The sequence below is a fragment of the Triticum dicoccoides genome, chromosome 2B (genome assembly GCF_002162155.2).
Source record: "Triticum dicoccoides isolate Atlit2015 ecotype Zavitan chromosome 2B, WEW_v2.0, whole genome shotgun sequence".
NCBI lineage: Eukaryota > Viridiplantae > Streptophyta > Magnoliopsida > Poales > Poaceae > Triticum > Triticum dicoccoides.
Window position 1 is genome coordinate 780,757,172 of NC_041383.1, and position 5,697 is coordinate 780,762,868.

The following is a 5,697-nucleotide window of genomic DNA, read 5'->3' on the forward strand; positions in this document are numbered from 1 at the left end:
GCAATCTAGCAGTTCTTTCTTTGCACTCATCAATGGAAATTCTCATAGCTTTGAGAGACTCATTGATATCATGCTTAGGAGGAGTAGATCTAAGTTTCAGAGAATCAACACCAAGTTAAAGTCTATCAACGTTCCTAGCCAAATCATCAACTTTAAGCAAATTTTCTTCAAGCATGGCATTAAAATTCATTTGAGAGATCATAAATTCTTTCACACTATTCTCAAAATCAGAGGGCATCTTATTAAAATTACCATAAGAATTATTGTAGGAATTTCCATAATTATTAGAGGAATTACTAGGGAATGGTCTAGGATTAAAGTTTCCTCTATAAGCATTGTTACCAAAATTATTCCTACCAACAAAATTCACATACATAGATTCATTATTTTTCTCAATCAAAGTAGACAAAGGCATATCATTGGGATCAATAGAAGCACTCTTAGTAGCAAACAATGTCATAAGTTCATCCATCTTTCCACTCAAAATATTGATTTCTTCTATAGCATGCACTTTTTTACTAGTAGATCTTTAGGTGTGCCATTGAGAATAATTAGCCATAATATTATCAAGGAGTTTAGTAGCTTCTCCTAAGGTGATTTCCATAAATGTGCCTCCCGCGGCCAAATCTAAAAGATTTCTAGAAGCAAAATTCAATCCGGCATAAAAATTTTGTATGATCATCCATAAATTCAAACCATGAGTAGAGCAATTGCAAATCATCAATTTCATTCTTTCCCAAGATTGGGCAACATGCTCATGATCAAGTTGTTTAAAATTCATAATATCGTTCCTAAGAGAGATGATCTTAGCGGGAGAAAAATACTTAGAGATAAAAGCATCTTTGCACTTATTCCATGAATCAATACTATTCTTAGGCAAAGACGAAAACCAAACTTTAGCATGATCACACAAATCAACAAAGTTGTTTAGATGGGTAGCGGCATCTCCGCTAGGAAGGCCGGAGAATTGATCTTTCATAACAAGATTCAGCAAAGCAGCATTGATTTCACAAGACTCAACATCACTAAGAGGAGCAATCGGAGTACTAAGGAAATCATTATTATTGGTATTGGAGAAGTCACACAATTTGGTATTATCTTGTGCCATCGCGACAAGTAATCCAACACACAAAAACGGCAAGCGAAAGAGAGAGGAGATTGGGAAATAGAGGGCGAATAAAATGGCAAGGATGAAGTGGGGGAGAGAAAAATGAGAGGCAAATGGAAAATAATGTAAGTGCGAGGGAGATGAGTTTGTGATGGGTACTTGGTATGTCTTGACTTGAGCGAAGACCTCCCCGGCAATGGCGCCAGAAATCCTTCTTGTTGCGTCTTGAGCTTGCGTTGGGTGATGCAGCAATAGTAGTGTAAGTATTTCCCTCAGTTTTTGAGAACCAAGGTATCAATCCAGTAGGAGGCTCCTCAAAAGTCCCACGCACCTACACAAACAAACAAGAACTCGCAACCAACGCAATAAAGGGGTTGTCAATCCCTTCAAGGCCACTTGCGAAAGTGAGATCTGATAGAGATAATATGATAAGATAAATATATTTTTGGTATTTTATAATATAGATTGGAAAATTAAAGATGCAAATAAAAGTAGATTGAAAGCTTATATGATAAAAGATAGACCCGGGGGCCATAGGTTTCACTAGTGGCTTCTCTTAAGATAGCATAAGTATTACGGTGGGTGAACAAATTACTGTCGAGCAATTGATAGAAAAGTAAATAATTATGAGATTATCTAGGCATGATCATGTATATAGGCATCACGTCCGTGACAAATACACCGACTCCTGCCTGCATCTACTACTATTACTCCACACATCGACCGCTATCCAGCATGCATCTAGAGTATTAAGTTCATAAAGAATAGAGTAACACATTAAGAAAGATGACATGATGTAGAGGGATAAACTCATGCAATATGATATAAACCCCATCTTTTTATCCTCGATGGCAACAATACAATACGTGCCTTGCTGCCCCTGCTGTCACTGGGAAAGGACACCGCAAGATTGAACCCAAAGCTAAGCACTTCTCCCATTGCAAGAACTGATAATTCGAAGAGACTTGCAAAGATAACTTAATCACACATAAAAGAATTCAGAGGAGACTCAAATATTTCTCATAGATAAACTTGATCATAAAGCCACAATTCATCGGATCTCCCCACAAGTGTAGGGCATCTATCGTAGTCCTTTTGATAAGTAAGAGTGTCAAACCCAACGAGGAGCAGAAGGAAATGATAAGCGGTTTTCAGTAAGGTATTCTCTGCAAGCACTGAAATTGTAGGTAACAGATAGTTTTGTGATAAGATAATTTGTAACGGGTAACAAGCAATGAAAGTAAATAAGGTGCAGCAAGGTGGCCGAATCCTTTTTGTAGCAAAGGATAGGCCTAGACAAGTTCTTATAATGAGAAAAGCGCTCCCGAGGACACATGGGAATTATTGTCAAGCTAGTTTTCATCACGCTCATATGATTCGCGTTCGTTACTTTGATAATTTGATATGTGGGTGGACCGGTGCTTGGGTACTGCCCTTTCTTGGACAAGCATCCCACTTATTATTAACCCCTATTGCAAGCATCCGCAACTACAAAAGAAGTATTAAGGTAAACCTAACCATAGCATGAAACATATGGATGCAAATCAGCCCCTTACGAAGCAACGCATAAACTAGGGTTTAAGCTTCTGTCACTCTAGCAACCCATCATCTACTTATTACTTCCCAATGCCTTCCTCTAGGCCCAAACAATGGTGAAGTGTCATGTAGTCGACGTTCACATAACACCACTATAGGAGAGACAACATACATCTCGTCAAAATATCGAACGAATACCAAATTCACATGACTACTAATAGCAAGACTCACTACAAGAAATATGTCAACTTGTGACCTTGACTATTGGTCACTGAAAGGTCATTGTTTTTCATTTGCGACCTTTTTGTGACCAAAAACAGAAGGTCAAAAGCTGGCGGTCGTAAACTGAAATTAACGACCTTCTCATAGAGAAGGTCATAGACGTTTACGACCAAAATATTGTTGGAAATATGCCCTAGAGGCAATAATAAAAGTATTATTATTATATTTCCTTGTTCATGATAATTGTCTTTTATTCATGCTATAACTGTATTATCCGGAAATCGTAATACACGTGTGAATACATAGACCACAATATGTCCCTAGTGAGCCTCTAGTTGACTAGCTCGTTGTGATCAACAGATAGTCATGGTTTCCTGGCTATGGACATTGGATGTCGTTGATAACGGGATCACATCATTAGGAGAATGATGTGATGGACAAGACCCAATCCTAAGACTAGCACAAAAGATCGTGTAGTTCATTTGCTAGAGCTTTGCCAATGTCAAGTATCTCTTCCTTCGACCATGAGAGCGTGTAACTCCTGGATACCGTAGGAGTGCTTTGGGTGTATCAAACGTCACAACGTAACTGGGTGACTATAAAGGTGCACTACAGGTATCTCCGAAAGTATCTATTGTTTTATGCGGATCGAGACTGGGATTTGTCACTCCGTGTAAACGGAGAGGTATCTCTGGGCCCACTCGGTAGGACATCATCATATGCGCAATGTGACCAAGGAGTTGATCACGGGATGATGTGTTACGGAACGAGTAAAGTGACTTGCCGGTAACGAGATTGAACAAGGTATTGGATACCGACGATCGAATCTCGGGCAAGTAACATACCGATAGACAAAGGGAATTGAATACGGGATTGATTAAGTCCTTGACATCGTGGTTTATCCGATGAGATCATCGTGGAACATGTGGGAGCCATCATGGGTATCCAAATCCCGCTATTGGTTATTGACCGGAGAACGTCTCGGTCATGTCTACATGTCTCCCGAACCCGTAGGGTCTACACACTTAAGGTTCGATGACGCTAGGGTTATAAAGGAAGTTTGTATGTGGTTACTGAATGTTGTTCGGAGTCCCGTATGAGATCCCGGACGTTACGAGGAGTTCCGGAATGGTCCGGAGGTAAAGATTTATATATGGGAAGTCCTATTTTGGCCACCAGAAAATGTTCGGGATTTTTCGGTATTGTACCGGGAAGGTTCTAGAAGGTTCCGGAGTGGGGCCCACCTGCATGGGGGGACCCACATGGACGTGGGTAGTGGGGGAAAGGCCCCACACCCCTGGTCAAGACGCACCAAGATCCCCCCTTAGAAGGAATAAGATCATATCCCGAAGGGATAAGATCAAGATCCCTAAAAAGGGGGGATAACAATCGGTGGGGAAAGAAATAATGAGATTTCTTTCCTCCCACCTTGGCCAACGCCCCAGTGGACTTGGAGGGCAAGAAACCAGCCCCCTCCACCCCTATATATAGTGGGGAGGCGCATGGGAGCTTCACCCTTGCCCCTGGCGCAGCCCTCCCTCTCCCAAGTGCTCCTCCTCTCTCGCGGTGCTTGGCGAAGCCCTGCAGGATTGCCACGCTCCTCCACCACCACCACGCCATTGTGCTGCTGATGGACGGAGTCTTCCTCAACCTCTCCCTCTCTCCTTTCTGGATCAAGGCATGGGAGACGTCACCGGGCTGTACGTGTGTTGAACGCGGAGGTGCCGTCCGTTCGGCACTAGGATCTCCGGTGATTTGGATCACGACGAGTACGACTCCTTCAACCCCGTTCTCTTGAACGCTTCCGCTTAGCGATCTACAAGGGTATGTAGATGCATTCTCTTTCTACTCGTTGCTGGTCTCTCCATAGATAGATCTTGGTGACACGTAGGAAAATTTTGAATTTATGCTACGTTCCCCAACAGTGGCATCATGAGCTAGGTCTATTGCGTAGATTCTTTGCACGGGTAGAACACAAAGTAGTTGTGGGCCTTGATGTTGTACAATATGCTTACCGTTACTAGTCCAATCTTGTTTCGACGGTATTGTGGGATGAAGCGGCCCGGACCGACCTTACACGTACTCTTACGTGAGACAGGTTCCACCGATTGACATGCACTTGGTGCATAAGGTGGCTAGCGGGTGCCAGTCTCTCCCACTTTAGTCGGAACGGATTCAATGAGAAGGGTCCTTATGAAGGGTAAATAGCAATTGGCATATCACGTTGTGGTTTTGTGTAGGTAAGAAACGTTCTTGCTAGAAACCCATAGCAGCCACGTAAAACATGCAAACAACAATTAGAGGACGTCTAACTTGTTTTTGCAGGGTATGCTATGTGATGTGATATGGCCAAGAAGAATGTGATGAATGATATGTGATGTATGAGATTGATCATGTTCTTGTAATAGGATTCACGACTTGCATGTCGATGAGTATGACAACCGGCAGGAGCCATAGGAGTTGTCTTTATTTATTGTATGACCTGCATGTCATTTAACAACGCCATGTAAATTACTTTACTTTATTGCTAAACGCGTTAGCCATAGAAGTAGAAGTAGTCATTGGCGTGACAACTTCATGAAGACACGATGATGGAGATCATGATGATGGAGATCATGGTGTCATGCCGGTGACAAGATGATCATGGAGCCCCGAAGATGAAGATCAAAGGAGCTATATGATATTGGCCATATCATGTCACTACTCTATTTGATTGCATGTGATGTTTATCATGTTTATGCATCTTGTTTACTTAGGACGACGGTAGTAAATAAGATGATCCCTTACAAAATTTCAAGAAGTGTTCTCCCCTAACTGTGCACCGTTGCTAC